The 27860-nt window shown below is 42.1% G+C and overlaps 2 long non-coding RNA genes across 2 annotated transcripts; one reads left to right on the top strand and one right to left on the bottom strand.

Annotated features, from left to right (window-relative positions):
• The first annotated feature begins 313 nt into the window (after positions 1-313).
• On the top strand, positions 314-24141 carry LOC115344741. Its single transcript, XR_003924635.2, has 3 exons — positions 314-604; positions 10712-10895; positions 23916-24141. It is a non-coding gene; the product is annotated as an uncharacterized LOC115344741 (long non-coding RNA).
• Positions 6567-14493, bottom strand: LOC115344740. The gene is made up of 3 exons (XR_003924634.1): positions 14360-14493; positions 14183-14269; positions 6567-6671 (listed from the first exon to the last, which is right to left on the bottom strand). It is a non-coding gene; the product is annotated as an uncharacterized LOC115344740 (long non-coding RNA).
• Positions 24142-27860: the final 3719 nt, after the last annotated feature.

The following is a 27860-nucleotide window of genomic DNA, read 5'->3' as shown; positions in this document are numbered from 1 at the left end:
GCAAAAATTACTGCTGAGCTTGTGTCCTTCAGTAGGGTAGTACTGATTTACACTGGATGAGAACCTGTCCTACTCATTAAAGACTCATGCTTGGTACTAGCAGGCTGTTTGCTGGCTTTACAACCAGAGATGAGAGAACATCACTTGCCCTTTTAATCCAGATTTTGAAATAAAATCGTCCAAATCCATTTGTTTTTTAATTTTCTTTACACTCCCTGCAGAAAGTTGTGGGTGGGGGGAGACATTTTACAGAAGGATGACAAACCACTGGGTTCTTCTATATTTTGATAAGAAGAAAATCAAATATGAAACTTATAGGAGCAAATTTTCTCAGCTAGACTCAAAATCCACTGGACCATGATACAGCCTTAAATCATCCCTTTGGGGATTCATAAATCTTTGGTTAATTTGACCAGAGATCCCCTCTAGGGGGATAATACTTCTAATGGAATTGACAAAACAAGTGGAAAATGTCTTTTCCAGTCAGATTCACACAATTCCTGACTCAGGACGAATGAAGACACAACTGAGAGCTCAAGGAAAGCAGTTCTCTTGAGGTTTCTCAGGAACTGGAAGCTGGAATAATCATCCTAGTCTTCAACAGGTGAGCATTTTATTGGACCATCCATGTCCTGGTTTTTAGAAACAGGGCATGCAATGCTAACTATAAGCCGTATTTATTGAAGACAGCTCAGGATGGCATCCAAATTTCTCTGTGCTTTACTTCTGTTATCATTTGGAAAAATATAAGCAGAGCCCTCCTGACGCAGAAGGACTCACTGTCCAAAAGCTTTTTTCTAATTTGAATGTGCTAAAAATGAATATGCATACATGCAAACAACTGAGGAGCAGTAGGTAATAAAAAGGCCTTTCAGTGAAATATTTCTTCTCTTATTGCACAAAGGTTTCACATGGTCCATGTAAAATAAATGGCCATACTTTCAAAATAAGGGTATTTTCTCTTTGGATAGTGCTATTCAGAAGACTTCAGCTCCATCTCTGAAGCAAGGTCTCTAGCTCTGAGTCAAATAGTGCCAAATTTGTTGCTGTGATGATGGGTCAGTCCTACAACAAAGATCACAACACAAAGCAGCTCAGTATACTGAATAGTAGTCTCCCAAATCCTCTACTTCTGGGCACTAGGGAGGAGGAGCTTTGTAATTTTTAGTGGAGAAAAAGAACATTCCTTTAAGATGCAGAGGTGAAGAACTCGCTCTGTGTCAGGACCAGACAAACTCGGCAGCTGGAATGGACTGTGCCCTTTGGTACACCTGTGATCTTCACCAGGTTAATCAATATGAAAACACGTCCGAAATCCTGATATTGGGCAACATGCTGATTTTATTTGTTAATAAATCGGTCAGTGCATATATAAGTTTTTTTCTGATTATTTCACTATTCAAGAATAAAATTTAAATTCCTTGAATTATGTCTTCAAAACAAACAGACAAAATAACACATTTTTTGGCAATCTTCTTTCAAAGTACAACCGTAGGCTGTCAGCATGCTATACCTTTCCTCTTATTGGAATACGATATTGAAAGCTACAAAGCACTTTCAAACAATATTGTGTTCAAAACCAAAACCCCAGGGCAGCAAGGACATACTCAGAGTTAATATAGCCAAGGCATTCTTGACACCACTTCATTTTTCCCAGTCAGTGTGCACACTGTCTGCATACCAATAGTCTTACACAGCAAACTGTGCCTGCACTGATTGAGTTTCTAGGACAGCTCTCAGAGTTGTTGGAATGATCAGTCGGGAACCTTTTGCTGCTATGTCACTAATTAAACACCAGCCTCATGATAATAATGACTATTCTTTTTTAGCTACTCTTTTAATATCATGTGCAAAATAGGGCAGTGGTTTCAGCCTTGTTTCCAGCTGCCAGCAGCCACAATACAGAATGCACTTGTATAGCTGCAACTAGGTTGTTTGTTTGTTGTATTGAAAGCCTCCAAAGAGAGAAGGATGGAAAGGACTTGACAAAGAAACTCCCTTGTCAGACATAAGTGTGGCATTTGCTAATCACGACTGCAAGATGCTGGCAGAGTCACATGGATGAGCTTCAGGACTATCCATAGGCCTAAGTAGTTGACCCACGCACTGTAATGTCAGGACAAGAAATTGTATTCTAGTTTCCTTATACGAGGGCCCAGGAAAATCAGGCTTTTCTTCTATTTTCATGTAAAGGGTGTCATGACCTAGGCTCCCTCTCTCCCATCCCATTGCCCTGCAGCAACACATACTAAGTCCATTTCTTCAGAGATGCCCCCCTCATCTCCCATCTAAAATCCCCCTTCTACACCTTCAGCTCATCCCCATCCCTTCTTCTTTGGGGAAGCAAGAGCTTTGCCTCCATTTGGAGAAGCCCTGAGCTGGCTGCAGGAGCCCTTACCTGCTCCTGCCCCAGTTAAATAGAGAGCTCAGCCACCCCGTGCTGTGAATCTGTCACACCACACGAGCACTGCCAAGCCCTGTCAGCTGTCAGGCACCACCACCTGATGTCTGGCTCTAGGATGTCCTCTGTCAGTCCCTTTGCAAAGTTTTCACTGTAAGAGTTCATAAAGCAATTATTCTAGGATGATAGGTTTGCAGTGCCAAACGTAATATTAAATCCCATGTCTACATACAACTGTAAAGGAAACTTCTGATCATGACTGTAAATGTATTTATAAATTCAATTTTAAATCCCTTTGGCATTTCTTCTGGGATGGTTTTTTTAAATAAAGATTAAATTGCTAGAAAGTTTGCTTCTGAAGACTTGACCTTGAAGTGAAATTCAAACCCTTACATGTCTAGACTGCGCAGTGGAACCAGCTCCTTCCTCTGCAACTTGCTAACTCCAGCATTTCTCAGAGGACTGCAGTTGAAGATAAAGGCATCTGGTGACAAGGAGCAGTCAGACAAATGTGTACACATAGGATATTTTCTGTCTGGGGGATTTCAGATTTTTCCTACGTTCCTTTGATGAAAATATGGAAATTTAAAGCTTCCAAAGCACCTAGGGCTACCAATAACTCTGGGCCTCTTAAGAGACTTGGTTAGGAAATGGCCAGTTAAAAAACCCACAAGCTGTACCCTGCAAAAACTTACCTGCTTCAAAACTCCCACTTATGTAAAAGAAGAGAAAGTACGGGAGCTGTTTTTCAATGTCAATGCTGTTAAATCACATCTCATAAGCATTTCATAAAAGAAATCCACTTGACTGCATAACAGCTGTAGAAATTTACTTTGCAGGCACGCATTAAGGCACGCTGAAAGCCATGCTCACCATTCCTCCCCGGTCACATGGAAGCTGGCTGCTCCTGCAGTCGCACACGTGAGGCACGAGCACTTTGCTGCAGCCTGTGGAAAGCTCAGCCATTACATGTGAGGGTGGCTCTTCCCCGACTTCAGATTTCCCCCTGGCTTTTCTTTGCTCCTGCAAATGTCGATCCTACTGTTATCCACTTCTTAAAATATTTTCATTTATTTATCACTGCTCTATTGAACTACATAACCAATGCTAAACCCATCTCAGCACTAACATGAAGGCGTTTTATGAAAGAAAAGTCTCGGAGGAGCCAGGGTGTCCAGAACAGCTGCTTTAGTGCCCAGGGAGCCTTGCAGCATAAATCCTCACAGGCTGTTTCATTAATTAATAACCTGTAAGCATTTAATTGGTACCGCTGGATATTCAGAATGTCAGTCTGAGGAAGGAGGTGGCAGGGGAAGAGCTGTTTCAGGAATGTTTTTCCTGTGACTGTTCCTATATCTTGTAGCCTGCCACTTTATCAACAGAGCTCTCCCTTTCATGCAACACCCATAGTGCTCCCATGGGATACAGATGTCTCATGCTTACTTCAATAGATGTTGTTGGTCTTCTTGGGGCTGTGAAACAAGAAGAAACATAATCAAACCTACCCTTGAGCCTCTTCCAGAGGCCACATGGGGCAATGGAAAAGCTCCCGTTGACTTCGGACCCAAACCTGCCTTAGCCCACGCTCAAGATGGGTGAGAGAATGTCTGCATAAGGGCTGGAGGGTCTGCTCTAGGGAAGGGTTTTGGCTGCAGCAAAAAGTCTGTACTAGCCAAAGGCCATGACAGTGCTTTTAAGAAGCCTTTTTATACCTAAGGGTAAGCATCAGCCTTGTCGAGGTCTGTTTCCAAAGCATCAAAGGTGAAGGATGAGCCCTATCAGACACAAGGACATCCCTTCCCACCCTTTCTCTTGCTAAAGATGTGCATGATCTAAAATGAGGCATGTACCTTCCCACCTGAAAAAAAAGAAGTGACCAGCACAAATTAGGGCTGCCATGAGTAGGATTGGAAAGCCTTTACGCAAACTCACATCTTTGAGTAAATGTATGAAATGTTCATTGTTTCAAAATCCTTCATTAATGTACTACTTTGCTTCCACTATGAAAGAAACAATGCCCCTGCCTTGAGCCAAACTCCCAAAGGACAGATCATGGGAGTGTGAACACAGCTGGACCTCCCCAGTCGGACTGGTGGATGCTTCCAGTGGTGGATGCCTGGAGCTGAGGGCTGGCTCTCAGAACTGCAGACTTGCAGGTGGTGGCCGAGCTGCCACCAGACCAGCCTGGCAGCTGCCATGGTGCCCTCTGTAAGACCAGCTAGACCTCTGACACTGGAATTTAAAGGTGGGAGCGGTGGAAGGGAAGGTGCCTGCTGCCTGAGATCTCTTCCTTGCCTCAGAAGACGTCCGACCGTACACAGCAAGGACAGGGCTTCTTCCTGCCTCCCACGTCTCCAGGAAGACCTGAGAGGACTCAGAGCTTTGCCCTGCTGCTGTGGAAATTTGTTGAATCCAAGAACTTTTAAACAAGACACTGTAGTTTCAGAGACAAGATGTGTTTTGGTTAAAGTGCTTTGCCAGAAGGTTTCAAACTAGCTCTAATTATGGCGAGACCTTTCAAAACTCATCAGCCCCGTTTATTGAGCAGTTTGACAGATTAGCTGTCTCACAGCCTCGCCTTCAAACTTCTCCTGGGCCATAGCATTGCTAACGCTGATCCTCTTTTCCTCCACTGAACCCTCTAATTTGAAATTTTCTCTGCAGTTTCCTTCTTTCCATGTGGACACTTTGAAACCAAATTTAGCCTGTGTGCTCTCACATTATTCAAGTTGTTCCTCTTTTACTGTACTGCCTCAAGGTCTGTAACAGTGCTAAGCTACTGTGACCACTGATTGCCATGATTAGCTTAAGTGTTTCTGTCCACAAATAGTAATTATCAGTAAGTTCAATATAATAATATGTATATAAGAAAAACCACGGCAAAATCAGGAAAGATTAAGAAATATGACAGCCTTTTAGCACACATTACCACCTTCTGGAAGTTCTGCCTTTGGCCATTATTATACATACTTACAAGGGCTTGTCACCAGGCACTCAGGACATACCATACCCATTTTAGCTTAAGAGCAAATATTATTTTCCTAAGCAGCAGTTATTGTTCATTAAAATGCCCTTGCTATTACACCTGTTTGACATAACTCAGCAGGTATAAGGTAACGCCTCTGAAATTAATTGTGTAAATTCCTTAAACATTTCTGGAGACTGTTCAAAGGAATGTCTTTATGTCTTTACATTAACCTTATATTTGCCAGATACTTTCTGCCAACCAGACAAATTAATTGGATTTCCTAACACAAACTGTACATACAACCTCTAAATAAACGCGTAGTGTGACATAGATTGTTGCCTTATGCACTTCAGGTGGGAATTGGCTGTAAGTTAGCTGAAAAGAGAGCTTGAGCAAACCCACCCTCCAACTCAACCTAACTCTCTCTTTAAAAGAGCACAGCTTGCTCCCCGAGTGACCTTCTGAGCCCAGACATATGCAGATAAATGCCCTAATCTGGGAAGCCAGGCATTTTGTGCTCATCTAAATTTTGTCATGATTCGCACTTGAGGCAGGGAAATGCCAACACTCTATATGAGACTCCAAAAGGCCCAACTGAAAATTGCTCTGCTCACGGGCACACAGGGAGTGGGGATCCGGTTCCCATCTCAGGCTGCAAGTGATGCAAGGTGAAATAAAGATGACTATACATCACCTTGAAGCTGAACCACTCTGCAGCTGGGAGCGTAAAGCCCTTGAGTGAGAAGGTCAGCAGGTAGTTGAAAGCCAGAGACAATAGGTCAGAGAGCATGGGGAGATTTGTGTTGTAGTCCTTGATCTCAGAAATTATTACATATTTCACATTAGACACTCATTAGATTACACCCCCCCCCCCCCCCAAAAAAAGAAAACTAAAACACAAGTCGCAAAACCTACTTTGGTTTTACCTTCAACTACTATCAGGAAACCTGTGCAACCACTTTCTGTCAGGAGACAATTATAGGACATAAGACCACCAGTTAGATGTATTTAATGGCACTATAAATATCTTTCAAGCAAGACAACACCTGATAGGTAGGCAGTAGAGAAGCAAAGTAAAAGCATTTTTTAAGGATATTGGAGATTTTTTATATATATGCTCTACTTTTTCACATAATGCTGTTCCTCACAGATCTAACTGCATTTTAGAGCAATTTACCAAGGTTTTACCTCTGTTCACCTTTGTGTTGCATACTTCACATGCCACCACCTCAACATCTGCTTGATAGTGTGGTGACAGGCTGCAGGTGCCAGGGCTTCAGCCTTCAGACCCTTGCTGAACTCCTAAATGCAAGGGAGGGGTTAACTTAAAAACAGCAAATGGACACATAAAAAAATTACAGCCAACAAAAAAACTGTGCAAGCTGTCGCTGAATAAATTTTTTTCAGGAACCTCTCTTCCTTGCCTTGCTCATGGCATTTGGTACACTGATAGCTCATTTCCAGTAATAGTGGCTGCAGGGACTGTCGCACATGACTGGGTCACACATGCATAGCCTCCCCAGCTTGCCTAATTCCCCATGTTTATCCCTTCTTCCAGCCTGGATAACTTTTTTTTTTCATTGACCCATTTTTTTTTTTTTTTTTTTAAATTCAGAAAGCTCTGTATGCTTTCATTCATTTGAGGACTTACGTCAATCCTTTATCTGAGCTCAGGCTCAGCCCTGCCCTGGATACAGCTCTGTATGTATATCCAGCTCTGCTCCTGGGTATACAAACCAGCCCAGACCATAAAGATTGCATTCAACTGAAAGTTGCCAAATACTGAGGCTGGCTTCTCTTTTTTAGAGATGCAAAGTTGAGAAGTTGCCAGAAACTTTAATTTCCCAAGATTTCAGAGGTGTCTGGCTTCTAGTGACTTCAATGGGAAGGTTTCTGACATAAGTTGCATCTACATTCTGAAGCTGACAGCACTACCTGTCTCAGCTGAAGTATCAGCTCAATAAGTGCATCCTCTAGCCTTGCTGGTCAATGCCACTGACTTTGAGGACTTACCTCTTAACAGACATAGGAGTTTATAGACACCCCTCCTGAAGCTGGACCCCAAAATTTTCAGCTGTTGGTCCTACACAGTGAGAAAGATGCCACTCCTCCACAAACATAGCATTTCTGGGTTATCTGCTTTCTTCACATCTGAATCTATAGCCCAGCAATTCTCTTCTGACAGTACAAAGTTGATATTCAGCTAAAGGGTAATTTTAAGGGGCAAATACATGGTAGTCATAACTGATTGATAACCTGTGTTTTATTGTATTGAAGAAGAAACAAGTTCACATTTACCATAAGTTTTATTCAGTCAGGTCTATCAATAGAAGTGTTGAGTTCCATACTGCTGAATTTCCTGAGCTACATGCTTCATGAAAAAAGGAATGAATCTGACCTCTGGCTATTATTTGCAATGCTCCTGTACTTGTAATTGAGCCAAAGTCTTGGACAATGTTATCTGTCTAGCATAGTCTTTTATTTTCTAAAAGCTTTGCTACTGGGCCCACCATTTGTTACAGAGATGTTCAAGAAGACCCTGGAGCAAAGCTCATCTGTCAACAGCTACGGCAGTTCTTTGAGCCTCTATTGTGAGGAATTGTGCTGTTGTCTTTTCAGCATCTAACACCAGGTTTTAAATTGTTCAGCTAACATTATTAACTACTTTCCTAAGATCTGACTCACCGATATTGTACATCTGGTGCTGTCATTCACCGCCCAAAATAGTGTAAAGATTATGAAATATTACTGTTCTGATCGGTAACAAGCCAAGAGATTCATGCTATTATTCATCCTGTTAAGATGCAGTCCTCTCTATTAACAAAAGCAAAGCTACTTCAGCTAACATACCATTCACTTGCCTTAAAATTCATCAGCTGACTTCTGTTGGTCCATACATTACAGATGGAAAACACCCACTTTGGTCCATGAGTTGAAGTGCAAGCTCACAGTTTGGTGCAGGAAAGTTTAAACTGGAGGCAAGCCTTTCACTGAAGTGTAGAGTGAAGGGGAATCATTTTGTATACCAAAGTTGATTGCAGGTTTTGCAGAGCATTTTTGAACATCACCCACCTCTGAGAATCAAAACAAGGGTATGCCTACACTGCAGTCAACTAACCTTTCTTCTCAAAAAGCAAATGAGAGAGCTCCATGCTGCCTTGTCTGCCCATATCCCAACAGCCACCTAAGCTAGCTAATATGACTGACAAGTAGCACAACCCTGGCTGACAAATTCCTCTGATGAACTAAGCAGCATTGTTGAAGACCAACCAGACTAGTGGTATGAAAGCTTAATTTTTCCACAAAGCAATTTTTCCCTTTATTTCAGTGCTGTCTGGCTTATAATGGTTCGCATAAATTGTGCTGAGTAATTATAACGTTCCTTCAATCCAGGTCCAGATGTTCCCTTGCTTGAATCCTGTGACACCCACTCACATATTGCAACCTCTTCATCCTGAGCCAGCTTCACTTCTTACCCTAATGCTCAGCAGTCGCTGTCAGCACTGTCATTCCCTGATACCAGTGTTGAGACCACTTAGCGGGTCTAGATGACTGTGTAGCAGATGTCACCTCTTAATAAAGGAGAGAGATGCATGGAAATACTTCCCTATTCCAGGAGAAAGGATGGCCAAATGTATATGCAAACAGTATGGAAGTACAATTCTTCCTTTCATAAATAACAGACAAATGATTACAGTCACAATGATTCAGTGAGAAACTGAATTCAATTAAGAAACATCTACATCACTGTTCTTTGCTCTGATCCTCCTGTGTTATGATCCTCCTTGGGAGTCTGCCTTCTTAACAGAGCGCTGCACTGGTATAAGCACTTTATATAAGCACTTTACAGAGGCATCCACTTCTGGCTTGCTATCTGGGCTGCTATAAAGCAGCTTTCGTGAAAGAGTGTTAATTGTAAGGAAAAATCAGAACAGCTTCTGATCTCTTGTCTTAAAAAGTCAGAGTTTTTAATGACGGAAAGCAGACAGGTATGCCTAAGGGAAAATCCGACAATTCCACTGTGTGCAGCCAGCCTTAGGAATATATGAAACCAACAGCAGCGATGAGTAACACAGGTAGGAGGGCCACTGTTGTCTAGGTTTGCATGAAACATTACAGCCATTTCTGCATAAAGGTTACTCTTTGCATTTCACTGCTAGCTTATTTCTCAGTGGTCTGTTTTCTTCTAGACAAATACTGGATAATCCACTACTTCTCTAGTGCCATATGCAATCATCTCTGGAATTTGATAATATTATATCACTTATCATAATTGCCCATCCCTTTGTTAATAACTACAGTTATACATGGACAAAAAGCCTTTCATGTACTTACACAATCTGCTAGGCACAAGGCAGTATTAGGCAGGATTCAAAGTCCAATTGTTTCTAATTCCACACACTAGTAATTTCTGCAGCATCTGTCCTCCAAGGATCTTGCTGAACCTCCCTATATGCTACGCAAACCCACCAAATAATAGAATAGCAGATAGTGTCTTACCACCCATGTAGTACTCCCTGCCTAAAAAGCACACGTTCTCTGAAGAGCACCATAATCATCCTGATCATTGTTTTTCCCCCACAGTGGCAGCCCCCAGAGCTACCAGAAAATTATGAAAGAGCAGTTAGATCTAAGGAGAGAGTTCTGCCAATAATGAGAGAAAAAGACTCAGTCCACGTCATTTCAAGCGAGAAGAGATGTCTCCAAAAATAGCTGCTTTACCAAAATGTGAATCAGATGTTTAAAACTTTGAGAACTCTTCACTCTCTGGAGGCTGAACTGAGTTTTGTTTCCCACCTGCTTTGACTGCAACTGATAGCAGTGCTCATAAGACTGAAGAGAACCTTCTGAAAAACACATCTACAACATAGTCTTCTACAACAGCTTTAACTTTACACCATGTGTCTTTTTGATTAGCCTTGGCTACTGCTGGTTATACCTAAGTTACAATGGGGTCACCTTTATTTTACTTACAGCTAGGCACGTCAGCCAGACTGATGAATGAATGACAGTATGTTTACACAAGCTAAGTCAGGATGCAGTCTAGGTACAATTTATCATGAGCACGAAAGTAAATAATATAAGTCAGGGGAAGGTTTTTAGCACCAAAGTCTATGTATAATGTGTGGGATGAACGAGCACTTCCCAGGCTGGGTGCCATGTCCTTTCCCCAGCTATGTCCTATCTTTATGTTAGAAAGAGACATGGTTGTCACTCCTTTCCCTTACACCTCAGAGTCCCTCTGCAGGGCAGAACAGAGCCAGGGTATACCCCACCAAGCTTCTTTGGTTGGTAAAATACACCCGTATTGCAAATTGTGAAATGCCTCTGTCTTTTCCCAGGAGATGCCACATCTCTCCAGCTTCTCACGAAGTTATCTGGAGTCAGAAAAACTCTGCAGCTCTCAGTGTTCAGCCTCTGCATTAGGGGTCATCGGTCTTCAGCCTTTGGGGAAGGCACGACCCACCAGCACTATGGCAGAGTTCCTTGAAACACAAGCACGTGCCTCATCGAAGGAGAAGAGACGTAAGTCCAGACGCTGGTTTTCTTGTGGATATACCACATCATTGTATGGCACATGTCAGCGATGACAAATGACAGGATTTTCACATACCTACTAAGGTGGGAGAAAGGTAGGGTATGACTGTCGAGGCATAGGACGATGACATAATTTATGATGGTCAGACTTCCGGTTGTATGATTAAGAAGGGTTGAGGCATGATACCCTCCAGTTTTTCCATCATCAGCTACAAGGATGGGAATCCTGCCTGATAGGATTAGTTCCTACTGCATTCTTAAAGCCCAGTACAGGTACGTGTATCATATACATCTTCCTCTCTTTATTTCATAGAATAATACTGATGCAAGCAGCAAATTTGTCATAATGCAGACAACAGAAATTCTTTAGAACTATGCCATGGAACAGCTCTCCGAGTGAGCTTGTAAAACAAAGGTGTGCAATAAAGTGTAACACTGCAGCATTTCTCTACCCATGCATTTAAAAGCCACCTCCTGAGCACACCCTGTGAGGAGAAATTCAGTCTCTGGTCTGCTTCTGATTCTCATTTTGAGGTTATTATTCCAAGTGCAATCCCCAGCAATGAGGTAACAGAGATATTGTTGTTTCTCTGTGGGAGGCCTCGCAAGAAATTGTTTTGGAATACATGAAATCGTTCTCTTGAAAATCAAACATACTTGTAGTGTTGGTTTTGTTTTTGAGTGCTAAATGACCCCGGTCAAAAGACCAGAAATATCTCAAACCAGATTCAAAGACCTCCCATTTCCTTGGCCCCTCCTCTTTCCCCAGTTATACCAGTACAGAAGTGGTACTATTTCTTTAGTGGAAGTACACCACAGCTCTTAAAGCTCCAGCTTTCCACAGCTGTCTCTGCTGCGTGAGACGTTTCCACAGAAGAAATGGAAAATGCTCCCAGAGCTCCCATTTTAACATTTCAGTGGCACTGTGGTCTGGCAAATACAAGTAGGTTGCCTGAATTTTTTAAAACGTATTTCTTAAACCTATGCTAGCAAATTAATCAGTGGAAATTCCTAGCCATCAGAGCCTGATTGTCTGTCAGTGCAGTTGTTAATACACGGTTACAGTGCTCACGACTGCGCGTCCCTGGACCATGGGCCTAGCTGTGCCAAGCTAGGACTCGGCTCCTTCTCCAGGCTCCTGTTGCCACCAGAGACAAACACTTCATCCAGAGGACAATTCAGAGCAGGACCCTCACCCTCTCTGACTCATCTGCTCTCCACCGACGACCGGAGACAGCGAGGAGATTAGCCTCCCCTGGCTATGGTGAGCCTCTACAGACACTGCTGAGAATCATTTTTGTTGGTCCACCATTTGCTGAATGTTATTCAATATTGACTTCCAAAATCATCTCACTTTCTGAATATGTTTTGCTAATCCTTTTGGAAAGGTCTGAAACAGCTTCCCACATTACATCTACGATTCTAAAGTTGGCTTCTAACAGAATTCATTTCCCTAAACTCACTTTGGTGTATTCCTTCTTTATCATTATTTTATGACCAAGGATATAAATAAAATTTAAAAAATATGTATCGCAGTGAAAGAAATGCTTCCACCTCTCCTTGGCTTTCCATGGTGGCTGAGATGTATGATGTCCAGTCTTGCAGTGTCTGCTTCACAGAAGGGGAGAAATTGTCCATTCATCTTTTTTAAAGGACTTACATAGATAAAGTTGTCTGATTCTGACCATATTTTCTCTCACAACAGTCTTGAGACACTTTTTCAAAATTACCGTACATTTACAAAACAACAAAAAAAAACAAACAAAAAACCCAAACTGCTGGCAGAGAATCAATGAATGACATCCAATAGCTGGTACCTTATAGACATACTCATGTCTTTTCATATTGCATCAGTAAAAAAAACAACTTTTAAAATAAATTTATTTGGTAATGAGAAAAGAAATAAAACTGCTGGTCACTTCCAGGAGGAAAATTCCATTTAGTATAGCAACAAGATTCATCCATTTAAAAAAAGAAGATAATTTTTTATCGTATTCTCACACTGCCTTATCCATTTAATGTCAAACAGCAGTGAAAAGGAATCTACATCCATATCAGACTTGTGATTGCAGGGATCTTCCAGAGCATTGCACCTTTACTGCCTGACAAGCACCTTATGGAGAAAGCAAAGCGATGCTCACACAGCAATGCCACCCACAGCATCACTCTGCTCTGATCACACTGATTCAAATACCTGCAACCAAACCTAAGAGTGGCTGAATTTCTTTCAAAGGACAACAACCTCAGAGACATTACAAATGGAATCCTACGCTATATATGTATATATGCATATATATATGTGCCTGTGCACATGTATGTATGTTTCTGTAGGTGATGCTGTATGGGATGCCTTGCCCCTGGCTGACAGCTGGCAGGCAGTGGCTGTCATAGCCTGGCTCCTCCCAGGAGAGAAAGCCATCAGCTTTCAGTGCAGGGCTGACTTTCACCAAAGATTGGGAAGCATAAAGATAGTTAACTTGATCATAAGCGAACGTCATTGAACTGTGTTATGATTGAGTAGGTATTACAGAAATGTTTTTCCTTTAGTTAAAATTCCAGTCCCATAGGAACAACTGAAATTGCATGGACTCATTTTTTATGTGTAATGTTTGACTGTAAGAGAGTACTGAAATGAAAACCTATTCTGCTTCAGACCCACAAGCTTTCTATACTTTCCTATTATAAATTATTATTACTGAGGCATGTTGTTTTAAAGAAATTTGCTTTCCTGGAACTGTCTGGGAGTTAGAAAATCAAGCATAAGACAAAAATAATCAAAATGATCATTAGGTTCACCAGTCCTACTAAGTAAGAAAAGAAGCTTTTGAAATCCTTCAAGTCAGATTTACAGAAATAAGGCAGTCCTCAGAGACATGACTGACACTTCTGCCTTTTAACCCCAAAACCTGATTTTGCAAATTTTAAATTTTTATTCAATTAACTATGCTCACTGAAGGTTGTTTTGGGGAATCCTGATTAAACTATCAGTAAGGCATTTACGCCTCTAACATGCAGTATAGAGTAATTAAGCTAAAATATTTGCTTATTAATTGGGTTATAAAGTGAGCACATGTTTAGACTATTAATAGTATTTGGCTTTATGTCATTATTTTCCTTGAGAAATAATCAAAGCCGCTTGCAAATATGAGTGATTGAAGCCTTGCCATACACTTGTAGTCATTATTCCCACTTCACTGCTGAAGACACCACGTTGTGCTCTTGTACACCAGCACAGAGGGATAACAGGACCTTACAACAGCAGCAGAGAAACTTACCATCAGGCTAGAAATAGGACCAAGGTAACCAGACTCCTTGTCATGCATGTTAGGTGCAGAGGTCGAATCTGATTCTTCTCTCCCCACCTAACATGAGCAGAAATAAAATGTAAAAGCTACGGAGCTTAAAACTATGTCCCGTATGAATATACTAGCCTCTCAAATAGCAATATTCACCTTCTTTTGGATCTTCAAAGTTGGTCTGGCTTTTCCTTCCCTCCCCAGCTGGAAACAAATGGCAAAGCTCAGCTGTGGCTATATGGTGGCAGCAGGAGCATACCAGGCACAGAGTCAGTCCATTACTGAGGACAGTCTGGCTGCCCTGTGGCTCATGAGGAGTATGTTCAGAATCCTAGCGGCAGTTTGAGCAATCTGGCCTGCTACCAGCACATTCTTGTTACTAGCAGAAGCATAGTGCTGGTTTCCACAGTCACTCAATTCAGCCCCTGGCATAATGGTCATTATGAGATGCAACCTGAAATCAATAACATTTAATAGGAGAAAGTGTAAAAGTAAGTAGAGGGGCTGGCAGTGAAATTCTGAGCTTTTCCAGCTACAAGTACAAGTATAAGAACTTAAGACAAGCAGAGACAGACATTTAACATTATTTCATCTACCATCTCTAGATTTCTTAGCACAATTTTGCATTTTTCAAGGCTTTTCCAAAAAGGAGAATGAAAATTAACTTTGCGTAGCAAGAAAATTTCATCTGGAAAAGAAGGGCTGTTTTATACTGTGAGAGAGCAGAGATGTGTAACGGTACACATTCATTTTAGAGCAGGGAATACAGTGAAGCAAAACAACAAGGAAAACTAAAGCACGCACATGGTTATCAGTATGAAATCTTCTCATCTACTTCCCACTGTGTAATTTATTCATCCCATAGTATAAGGGTACATTGAGAGAAACAAGGAAAAATGCGTTTTATCAGAGTTCAATCAGTGTCGTGGAAGAAGAAAAAGCCATCTTTATCCTTTAGGCAGTCCTTTTTAACTGTGAACACAGTCCGACAGTCTTATAAGGCTGCTCACTGCAACTTCTCAAAAATAATTAGCATGGATGATGTTCACAATGATCAGTTTTAAAAAGGCCAGAGGAACTGAGATGCCAGCGTGAAGCCCAGCTTCCTACAGCACAGCATCTGGACGGTGCAGCGGGCCAAACCAGCCCCATCGCTGGGCAGGCTACAGCTGCCTCTTCGTCGCACAGCTGATGGGCAGTCGTGCCCTCCGCATCCCCCTCCCGGCTCACACCCTGCAGCTGGTGCTGTGGCCAAACTGCGCGAACCCCCTGCAAGGTAGCTGCCCACACCACTGCTGCTGACGCTGGTTTCTGTTCGGCTCCTTTCAAGCGGAGCTCAGTGGCTGCTGGAAGTTTAAATACTTACTTTGAGTCTGGCTCCAATCTGCCAGGGGACTGGGAGAGGTTCACAGTGCCTCATGAGACCCTTGGTGGGCCTGGAAATCTCTCCCCAGTACCACACTTCTTCTGGCAATTCCACTACAGGTTAATAAAGGGCCTGACCTGCAGTTCTTTCTCACTCTTCCAAAGACATCAGGTTTTTCTTATTGTGGCAGGCAAAGGACACCAGCTCAAGCATATGAGAAGTTCAGATACCAAAGTACTCACAGAAAGTTTTCACCTCTACATATTGATGACAAAACTAGATCTTCTGCAGCTTCTGCTGCTGGGCTTTAGGATGGCCAGCGTACAGATAAAGTCTGAACAATGTTGGGGAAACAGATATGTGAGAAGGGCAGTCTCTCTTTGTTGAATATTACATGGGAGCTGGGGTATCCAGTCACTCTATTTCCCTTTTCTGTCTCCAGTGCAATGAAAAGGAACTTCAGAGCAGCAGAGAGTAATGTCCAAAGAACTTGATTCCTCCTTTTTTTATGCCTGGGAAAAGTTTTTAAAACCCTACTGCATAAGGATAATGCTATTTTCTACCAAAAGCGCATTGCTGCTGACAACGGCAAAGCATTGAGTATTCAACCCCTGCTTTTATCCGATTCCCCTCTGTAATCTCCCAGATAAGAGCAAGCAAAGCATTTTACTTGTAGTCCCTTCATATCCCTCCTGGGAAATTAAAAGATGCAAAAACCCACCGTGGGATCCTATGGAGTTTAGGAGAGAAATAATGAACACTTGTTAGTGAGAAAGGAAGAAAACTTCAACAAACCTGAGGACAGAACTGTAAGGGAAGTCAGCAGTGACTGAATGGCTCTGGAGGGTAAGACATTAGCCGATACCAGTGAATAGATCATTATGCATATGGCCTTAAGGGACTCCACCCAGAGGAGATAGCAGAGAAAATTTCTGCAAGACAAGAGGGAGACATAAAGTTTCTGACCCCTTTCTTTCAGACTCCCAAAGAAAGAGGAACAACGTACCCTAAGGACAGCCTCACACTGAAGGACAGCACTAGCCCATCTGGCCTGCACAAACGCTGGGAAAGGGGGTCAGACTCTTCAAGTGAACTTCATTTCAAGGAAAGAATTTACTTTGAAGAGCCACACAAATTTGGCATCCCTTCATTTTTATTGTTGCAAGTTATTTGCAGCGGAAATAAAGAACAATGAAAGAGAGGATATAGACAGTTTTTGAAGGAATTCATTATTATTTATAGCTAAGGAATGAACACCAACATGTTTTACATTTCCCGCTTGCAGATGTCATTTGATGCCCTGCGTTAAAGGTCCGCGTTGCCCACTGCAGCCCCACCTGTGGCCCTGGGCTGCTGGGAAGTGCGGTGTGGTATTTCCCAAAAGCTCAGGGTGCTCATACAGACCTGGGCAGCAAGTACTGCTGGCAGAGGCGTGCACCATCAGCCCACCCTACAGTGCCTAGCACTGACCTACTAATGAGACTGGAGGAGTAGAAAAACCAAAGGGACCGTGTATAAGGGAGGCTGAGGGAGAGTCTGGGAAAAAGATGTTCGGAGATGAGAGGTAAAATGAAGAGCTGAAGAATATCAGTTGGGAAACATCACCTCCTGTGGTACCATATTCCTTTTTTTTTTTTTGGTACTGGTTGCTCCTCGTAGTACTGGTGTTGCTCTAAAGCACAAACCACCCCAGAACCATTTCAGGTGGGTCTCAAACCATGAGTTATTAATGTTGAAAAACACTCCGATGTACACAGTCTGAGCAGGGTCCTGTTAAAGTTTGATGAGACAGGCCAAAAGGAGAAGTTACTCCTTATGTGCCTGTCTATAATGAAATGAATCTGAGAATTCAAAGAGTATGTTATTGAATAACATACAGCCATTAGTGAAATGTGAGTATATCCTTCTAAAACTTTAGATGACAGCTTTCTAACACAACCTGAACATAGCCTGTTATTGACCTTATTATAGCAATATGGATATAATGAGTACTGAATCTAGAGACTAACAATTTCCCAGGTACACCATGTACAGGTTCCCCCTGTACCACTTGTCATTGCTTCATAAGCAGGAGTCATGACCACATTATAGGAAATCAGAGAAAGTCCCAATAGATAGTGTTTACACTTTTGTTTCCAAAGAGCTAATTTCCCAGCATTGAGGAAAATCAAGAACAAGCTGACTGATAATAATGAAATACTTCCAGTCAATTTCCAACCGAGCAGGAAGAATATTAAACAATTTTAACTGGAGAGAAATATTTTTGGAGCAGTAGATCAAGATAATTCATACCAAGGAGCATCAAAAGCGATGTGTGAGGTGTTAGCTGTTGATAAATTTTCAGTTAGAAGTGAAAATTTCAGAAGCATGTCAGTGTTGTACTAGTACTAAAACAAAAAGTGAGGTAATCTCTTTAACTTTAGCTGACATCAGTTTCAGGCAGAGTTATGGCAAAGCTGGAACAGGAGCTTATGACTAACAACAAGATTGGAGTGCAAAGGGAAAACAAGTCTTGCCAGACAAACCTGAACCCACGTTTCGGTGAGATTTCACATTTGTTTGATAAAGTTACCAGCACTGGTTTACAAAATTCTGGCAAAATCAAGACAAGTAGTGGTACAAACTTGTGCTGAAGAAAATGCACCTACAGCCCTCCAAACCCACAGGCAACAGCATGCCTGTCAGAGAGGGAGTGACACAGATTTGGTTTTAAATGCACTGTAGAATTTTGTTGCAAATTCAGTCAGGCACTAAAGACCAGTGTGGCAGTGTCTGCCGCCCTTCATGGCATGGATGTGATGTGCTTTCACAAAGTTGTAGGATCAAGAGTATCATGGAGTATGGAAATGTGTTTTGCTGCCAAAGTTCAGATGGACACAACCTATGGCAACAGCAGAAGAACAAAAAAAGGAGAAGGGAAATATGTTGAAAACTGCAAATTAACAGTTTTTTATAGGAATGGGCTGGTTGATAAGAAGTGAACTATGTGGAAGTTTTACACATTGACAAATTTATATCAATCAGCTTCATAAATCCTCCCCATGTGACTAAAAATCTTGGCTAATAAGCAAAAATCCTAGAGGTGCCTGCACAGCTGGGAAATGAGTTTTTCAATGCACAGGCAATCCGACACCAGAGGGGAATGGCCCCATGTGGGACTGGGACAGGGAAGCAGGAGGACACATGGGATATTACGGTGCTCCCTCCAGGCAGGAATCTGAAAAACCCAAGACAAAAGAGATCTGCAGCTGCCAGCTGATTCTGAAAGAGACCACAGACAGGATTTGAAGAACTCCCACTTTAGCAGGGAAGAGACAACTGAACTGACTGCAGACTCAGAGGGAACTTAACAACACTTGTGAAGCTGAGTTCATTGCTAGATTCAGACATGCTGCTAATGCAGCAGTAATAGAGACTTTCTACACATCTCAGTGGAGAATTTACTCAGATATTCAGATTTATTATTTAAAAAATTACTAATGCCATTTTGACTTTACAGTCAGCTGTGCCAGGATGTGATTTCTCCAAGCATTGATTTGTGAAATATATAAGATACACATATATATGAAATATATATAGCCACTGATTATGGGACAAAATAGTAACCTTCAGTTTCCATTTACAGTACAAATCTGCCACTGTAATCAATAACGGCCTGTTAAATATTACTGAAGAGAGAGCAAATGGGGAAATAGCACACCGGAAAAATCCCGCTTAGATTTCAATTAGCTGCCAAAAACCTTCTCTTTTTAACCTGTGGCCTCCAGGAATTCAGCATTCTGTTTGGCATGGACATTTCTCTCCATTTAATAAAAAACTTACTCTTTGAATGCCTGCAGCAGCCTGATGGGAGACATTGGAGAAAAAGGAGATTTCTGAAAAGACCTTGCTATGTTTGGAAGATCCCAATTCAATACAGCTATGTAGAAAATGTGATTCAAGAGGGTTACATACATGCTTACATTTTCATTTGTAATCACAAGCCCAGCAGGAGAAGAAAAAAAAAGGGGGGTTCTTTTCCAAACAGAATTTTAGTGAAGTGGGGAAAACTGACTGAAACCAGTAAAAAACAGTGTATCTGACCAGTATTGTCTTCTTGTTACTTCGGGTTCCCTCTTCTGCCTCTGCTCTTCCAGCTGCTACTCCTATATTTAACACATGCCCAGACTGCAGAGCATAGGATAGCAGTGAATGCCTCCAGACTAACTTTGAACAAGTTTCCCCAGGCAGCATACTGAGCAGGTTGTGCTGCGCTCCATGCTCCCACACCGGAGATGTCAGCCTTGCCAGCAATGGGTCACAATACCAGCAGTAAGGTGGTTGCTCACAGGACTCCCTGTTGTGAGACTGAAGCTGTCCACAGCGATGCTACATGTCTGGCAGTCCGCAGGACACAGGTCCTGTCCCTACATGGCACTAACAAAGTAGACAAACTGTGTTCTAGTCCTTTCAAAATTCAAGATCTTTTGAAGAATTAAACCAGCGTTGCAAGATGTCTCTCTTCTCACACAGATCCTGTACTTTAGAGGAGAGAGCAATTTTTCAAGAGGGAATAGTCTCCATCCAGTGGGCCTCTGTGATGTAACTAACTACTAACATGATGGGCAGATTAAGCCCCAGAGGATGGCGCAGCCGCATACCGCTGCTCATTAACTACCAACAGCAACACAGGAAGCAAACCAAAGCCTTATTGGCAGGTTTTTTAATCTGGATAATTTGACATTTAACAGCTAGGAAACGTGCCCTCAGAAAAAGGAATTTGGTGAGTCAGGGTGGTCACCGGAGAGCAGGATATTAAAAAAAGAAAAAAAAACCTCAAGTTTTGTAAACTGTTGTAGTGCCACTGAATGTAGCAGAGCTCTACTGGTCCACGTAAGCTCAGGCTCTGTCTGACAGGGCCAGATCTGTCAGGTCTCCACGCCTAACCAGTGAGCCACGCTGCCCACATGCTAATTCCTCGGGCTGTCCCACAGGTTTTCCCAATCAATCCACCCCTGCACAGTCCTTTGTCAGTGCAGTTTTGCAGCACAAACATTCAAATGAAATATTGCTCACTGCTGAAAAAGGACAATACTGTCATTTTTACTCAGAACAGGTGCCATGGTACTGCTCGGTCCAAGTGGGGAAGTAAGGTATTCTTCAAAAAAAAGAAAACATGGGCAGTAAATTGGACATTAAAAGCCTCCTTAAAGAGTCATCTGGACTGATTATGTGAGCCTTTGTGCTTATCCAATGCTGAGTACACATTGAAAAGCTCATTTGATTAGGAAAAAAGGCTGGATCTGGCAAATCCACATGACTAAGAAAAACATGTCCTGAGGAGGCTGTCCCTGCTACAGCACAAGAAAGCACATTGTGAAACCACCATGGTGTGGGTGGGAGAAGCAAATTCCAAAATTACAGATGGTATGTGGCAGCATATTGATCGCTCCCCAACAGGACTGCCTCAGCTCTGCACGGGCTTTGCTTGAAGGAGGCAGAAAGCAGAGAAGCAAGTTCTCCTGCAACACAGGAACTATTCTTCTGAACAACCAATTCATTGCCTATATGAAATTGTCCATCGTGGTTACAGTTGTTTAGTTTCTTCAAAAAGTCTGTGTATTCCTGGGCTTTGAAACTATGGAAACAGTGAAAAGGACTTTCCAAATCAGCTGTTAAACTGTAACATATTTACTTTAGCTCATTATATATAAGAGCTCTGTTTTTATAATAATGTAGACGCTTTTGTTTTTCTAAAGCCCTATGCAAACTTTTAGCTATGTAACACTAAACTTTGAAAGATTTGACCTTGCTCTTCATAACAGAAACATATGGTAGGGAGCCATCTCTAAGATGAAAGGCCCATAGTTCAACCCTTGCACTGTATTCAGCTGTAAAAACAGTCTTCACACTCCTCTGGAGAGCTATTGAGCAGGTTTAGCAGTAGAGTGCCTCAAAAGGAATTGCCTTCATGGCCCGCAGAGCCCACAGACCCATATTAGCTCATACTGGGGGAGAAACCTGAAATGCATGCTGTTGAAAGGCCATCACACACTGGTAAGTGGAGATGGGAGCAGATTCAAGTGCAGACATAAACTTTCTGCTCCTCACAACCCAAATTTTTGCCCACATTGCAGGCTTTGCTTGGCCCAAATCTCTCCATCAGGCACCCACCATTCACAGCCTGAGTTCAAACACTAAAGAGATGGCAGCATCCCCTGCCTCCAAGAAGGCAAATTGCATCTGGAAATGATTGCTGTGCCTTCTGGGAGACCTGTGGTGAGACCCGGACCTGCCTCTGTTTGATCGACCCAGACTACCTAAAGAAACAGACTCGGGTCTGCAATATATCTTCAGTATGCTTGATGCTCTGGATCTCCAGAGCCTGAGATACATGTGAAGTTGTGCACAGATAGTGACTGGATCCCATCCTTGGTCACATACCCCGAAGTTAGCATAAACATGTTCTGCTTGTCTTGCCATGTCTTGTTTTGCTTGCCTGCTTGTTGGTCTTCAGAGTCCCCTGAAGTAAAGTAACAGCATTTCCTATCACTCTTCGCACAGATTTGCAAGTATTGACAGCAAAATATTCCTGTTACTGGACATTAGAAATAGGCTTTACAGGAGTGACTGATCTCATTGAAACATATGCCATGAACAGTGACTGGGAATTTCAGGAGCACTGGTGAAGGAGCATCCCCAGCTCAAACTAGATCTTGTCAAAGCAGACCGAAATGCAGGCTCTGTAAACCTTTCCTCCAAGCTCAGTGTAAAGAAGGCAGAAATACTATTTTTCTACTTCTATCTGGATCAAGCCAACAAACATTAAGCCAAGTTCAGCCATTTCATTTTGGAAAAGCTATTTTGGAAAACTATTCCATGGCAATAGGGATGATGTTTCATATCAATATATCAGCTATATATAAGTACCTTGACACATTTTGTAAGGATGAAAAATTAAGCTTTGTGATAGCCCATTTGTATTAGGCAATTGGACAAACTGGCATTATTATCAGATGCCATTTAACATGGGCTCTTCAGAATCTGGGTGCCAAAATTAGGACATATTCACCCAGAATTTCAGACTTCAAGAACCAGGCTGTGGCAATGTGGTTTCAGACCTGTGGATAATATGAGCTCTCCACACCTCAGAAAGTACACTGACCTCTTTATGTTGACTGCACTATGAACTAGCACAAAAATACAAGTAAGGTGGTAAGAAGAGGTAGTACGTGTTTTAAACCAGGTGATACAGCTAGGGACAAAAGATCAGACAATCTTTCAGGTACACAGGCTTTTTGAATGGAAAGGAAACTCACTCTATTTGCCTGATGCTGAGCACCTGCAGACTGAGTCACATTCCAGTGCAGAGTATTGTTTTACAGTGTGGCTCAAGGAACTTAAAAAGTTGTTTGCCAGTTTTACGTGACAGTTACTGATGTCCTATTGAGAAACAGAACCATGGTCTGTTAACCTCCCTTCTTTGCTTTAATCACTGAATCGTGCTTTCTGTATTGGAACAATTCAATGAAGAGTGGGAGAGCTGAAACACAAACACCAAATGGTAGGACACTTGTTCCAATAGCACTTTACAGAAGTAGAAAGTGATGGTGATTTGACCCAGAGGAAAAAAATATAGATAAATACGAGCGTGCTACATTGCTAGACCGGTGAGGAAATAAATGGAGGCAATCAAGGATTATGCCTGCTCAAAATGTAGTCATGGCCAGGCACAAAGGCACTCGTATAGGGCAGGGCAAACTTTTGCTACTGTCACAAGTATAGGACCTCACAAACAAGTATTAGCACATATCGAGATCACTTTAAGTACTTCTGATGATAAATACTGAAAATTTCTATGGTCCAACTTAATTATTTGGTGCTAGATATCTTAGATTTTTTACCATAGAAAAAAAAATCCTCTCCTAATTAATTCTAGTGCCTGCTAAATTGTTCTGGTACTAATTTAACACATTCCTGTCTAGACTGAGCCATTCAGTATAGCTCACTGCAATACAGATGATCATATTATCCTGTGAAACTGTACTGTGTACACTGTTTATTACATCAAAAGCTTTTCACTCAGGCAGTAAAACTAGTTATAGACAGGACAACATGTCCCAGAGCCTTATGGGCTCAGAGGGGATAGAAAACTGCCAGGCAGTTGTTTCCTACCCAGCGTGGCAGTACCCTGGCTGCTCTGGGAAGGGAGAAGTCCTGTTCACAGATTGAAATACACAGAGGAGGAAGCACCTCTGTGCTGTCAAAGCTCTTACTTATGGCTTTCACTGGAGAGCTGCGAGCTCTAAAATGTGCAGTCTAGCCATTTTTCCTTCATATGTAATAAACACAAATGCTTTCTTGCAGAAATCAATGACTCGAGGAAAGGTTTGTTTGCTTTCCGAGTGATTTGGGAAGGCAGAGAAGAATGCTGTTGGGGAGTTCTTGGCACAAATTTACAGCATGAAGACAACAGCCTGCAATGGAAGTTGGGAAATATTTAGAAAATTTGAAAACAGATTGTGTTATATTGTTCCTGTCTCAAATGATGTGTGGACGGTGTTCACCTCCCTGCAGGAGGGAAGGGGGTGCGTGGCTGAGGAGAGAGGCTGGAATTCGCACGCTCCAGCCGCTGGCCTTTGCTTTGTTTTGGTACAGGGGGAGGCCGGAGGGCGAGGAAAGGACACTGCTTGTACGCCTAAAAAATAAAGAGGTGTTTCAACTAACAGGAATATATTGTATTATATTGTCTTGTATTAATAGCTTGGGGGGGGGGGGGGGGAAAGAGGCGAGGCAGAGGTACTTTTTACCCCTGAGCTACACAGCACAGGAAAGTACACATTTAGAGATAGCCAAAATTTTTTACTATATTAAATTTTGCTAAAATCAAAACTTGCCCATTTTGCAAAACATAAGCTGTCGCTGTTTTGACAGGAAGGAGGGAAGAGGGTGGGGTAGGGAAAAAAGTAAAGAAAAGAGGAAGACAAAGCACATGAGAACAGACATGTGTAACATTTCCTAAACAGTTCAGATTTTGATGAAAAGTGACATTTTGACACAACTTGGTTTAGTGAACGTTTGAAAGAGCTTGGTTTTGTTTCTGTATGAAACCAAAGGCTGTTTCAAGACCTCAGTAGGTGCCCCAAAATGGGATAGCCCAAGAAGATCCAACTATATTTGCTCCGGTGTATATCAGTCAGGGCCTGAATGTGAGTAAGCTGACAGACACATAATTTACACTCTGGTTTACACCATGCAAAACCCTAAGCCATTATGTTAATCATTGAGAAAGACCATGGACAACATACTGACCTGCACCTCTGTGGGCAGCCATCAGGTTGCAAACAAATCATTCCAAAACAATTTTCTTACTTGTGTCTTGAAACTGCTGTTTAGAGACACTGTAGTAACCCACCACCTTGGGTTCCTGAAAAGTACTGAACAGCACAAGAACAGAAGCTCATTAGGGTTAGAGGAGACAGAGGTAAGCAAAAGGCCAACCCAGTTCTCAGGTCCATAGAAACAATCAGAAAGAAGCTTTCCGCCAGCAAAGGTGGTCTCAGTCTTCTGACTGCCCAGGTGATTGGGTGTGGTACTCTCTGGGCGCAATGGATCATTTTATCTGTTACTGATGCAGCTCTGTGCCTTTCAAGAACAGTTTTACTCATCTGTCTGCCTGTCCTTGTGACTGATACTGGTGTAGCAAGAGCAGGGGCCCGAGACGGTAATCATCAAGCACGTCCTTCACAAGACCAAATGGAGCAGAAGAGCATGCCCTTTATTCCTGCAGATTTATTTCCAGTTCACAACCCACGCAAGAAGCCAGTGTGAATGATACATAGCTGAGATTAATCTTTACTTTAATTAAAAAAAAAAAATAATCTTGCAGCATCATACATACAAGTTTGTCTCAAAACTTTTATTATGCAGAATATTTTTACCTCCATTACTTAAGATGCACTGGAAACCTTAGAAAATTCAGAATATTGGTTTAAACAAAGGGCTATTTTTTTCTTCTGAATATGTTGGAAATACTCTCAAAAATAATTTTAAATCAGCTAAATATTTGTAAAAATTTAGCTGAAATGCTATGAAGACATGTTTTCAATTCCATTTACAGAAAAAATATGCATAGACTATGAAGAATTATAGTACTTCAGAAAGTTTTGGTTTCAGTTAGGATCATGTGTCAGTTTAGGCAAAGCAGCTAGTCCATAGCGACCCCAAGTAAACCACCACAGATTATTGCAACATTACAAGAGGCCATTTTCAACGTGGTTGATTGTCTTCCAATTACAGTCAATGTTACCTTGGTTATATCAGGTTACCCTGATTACATCAGGCGTAAAGCAGACCAAAGTCTTAGAAAAACCAAAGCTCAATTGGCTCTGTTCCTAAGCAGAAATCCTATATTTTGAGATAGTTGCCGTTCAGCTGTGCAGGGCAGCTCAGCTCAGAACACAATGGGTCAACCGTGGCTGTGGAAAGGAGCCATGTTTTCATCCTCCTCGCCCGCTGCTGGCTGCAGCAGCCCCAGCGACACGGCCGGAGGAAAACTGGAAGTGCCACACAGGGGATTACAGAGCGGATTGACTTTACATGGCTCTTAGCATCAGTACAGGACACTGCTTAAGGAGAAAGACTCCTTGGTAATATCTAGGCATCTAAAATTTAAAGTCAGAGGGAGTCGGATGTGTGCACTAGCCTTTTAACACCCTGTGCCATACGGCACTGCTGCATGAGCCTTCCTCTCTCATAGGCTTGTTGGGAGCAGGCATGTGCGTAACTAATGCACATACAAGTACTCATCGTGTCCAGCTCAGAGGGGACCAGTGCCAGATTTCAGTAACTGCTCCTTCCAGCAGCCCATTTCACTCCAGTTACGTGGCCTGTGGGAATCATTAGGGGGGTGTTTGCACAAGCCAATCTGAAAGAGAAGGCCAGCCAATGCTTATCTGCTGAGAAACTGGAAGCTCTGTGAACTTGTAGGCACCAGAACTCATTTGCTCTCAAAATCAGCACCGTCACATGCAAACGAGGTCAGGTCAATAACCTTCAGTTCAGTGCCAGTCTACATCATGGTCAGACTAGAATGGACAGTCTTGCTAAATTTGATAAATTGCTTTATCAGGTCTACTCTGGCGTCTAATTTCCATGTTAACCCCTTGCTTACCATAGTTAAATGATGCCTTAAATACTCATTTGACTGAGTTCTGTATCCATCACTTATCTATCATAATGACTTGTTATTAAATATGGAAAGAGTCAGACTTAACATAGTTAGGGAGATGGGAATGTTTCCAGGGTATGCATCTGTCTACTGCACACTAATTGGGTCACTGATGCACTAATAGACTCTAATGTGTATAATGTACTTACTGGATGGTGTCTTTTAATGCATGATAAACCTACAGTCACATTAGGTATATCTGCTATTTTGCCCAGCAAGAACTGTGCATATGCTAGGGTGACAAATCTGAGCAGCTTTTAAAAAAGACAAGAGAAGTAGTCTTCTGCTGTGTTCACATCTTCTCATGCACTCTTCCTGGAAACATTCAACCACCTCTTTAATTAGGTTAAAAGATCTGCAAAGATGGAGTTTATGCTTGCGCATGCAAGGATTTTTGCATTTTCCCTCTCTCAGTAGTCACACCAGCAATCTGGTTGTAATTATACTCTTATACTTGAGTGCAAAGGAGCAGTATCTCTTATCTGATCCAAACTTTCAGCCCTGAGCTACAGAGCTTGTGTTTTGCGTTCTCAGTTCTGAAAACGTAGGGTCAACAAAGGTCAGGAACAAATTTGTGAAATCATTTTGATTGATGACAGTAAGTTTGTTCACAGTCCATTGCCTCACTGAGCAGTAGGAGGTGTTTCTACGGGTGTGAGTCAGTGTCTGTAGCTGGAACTACATGCTTAACAGCAGGTTAATACAAAATCTAACACAAAGGGATCACCAAGGACTGAAAATCACACTAGTACTTTCAACAATAAAAAGGGGCCACAGCCAAAGGGCACAGATATCATTAGGAGTGTTCTTGCCACATATACCACAAAAACATTTCTCCAAACTAGTACTGGATGTACGTGACTTTCTGAGGAACCTGTTGGTGATCAGGAATCCCAGATGTTTATTTGGGGTTGTGATTATAGGGCTCAGCTCCAGTATTCTCTGATGTGAACAGGAGCACACAGCATCAGTCGCCTTGAACTCTTCCCATGCAAATTGGCATATGGACACTGGTGGTACTCTTTGAGATGCATCTGAAAGCAAAAAGTGACATAAGTCTACATCATCATGAGAAATTAGAT

Source organism: Aquila chrysaetos, chromosome 8 (assembly GCF_900496995.4).
Source record: "Aquila chrysaetos chrysaetos chromosome 8, bAquChr1.4, whole genome shotgun sequence".
Taxonomy (NCBI): Eukaryota; Metazoa; Chordata; class Aves; order Accipitriformes; family Accipitridae; genus Aquila; species Aquila chrysaetos.
Note: the sequence above shows the minus strand (reverse complement) of the source record. Positions and strands in the feature narration are given on the sequence as shown.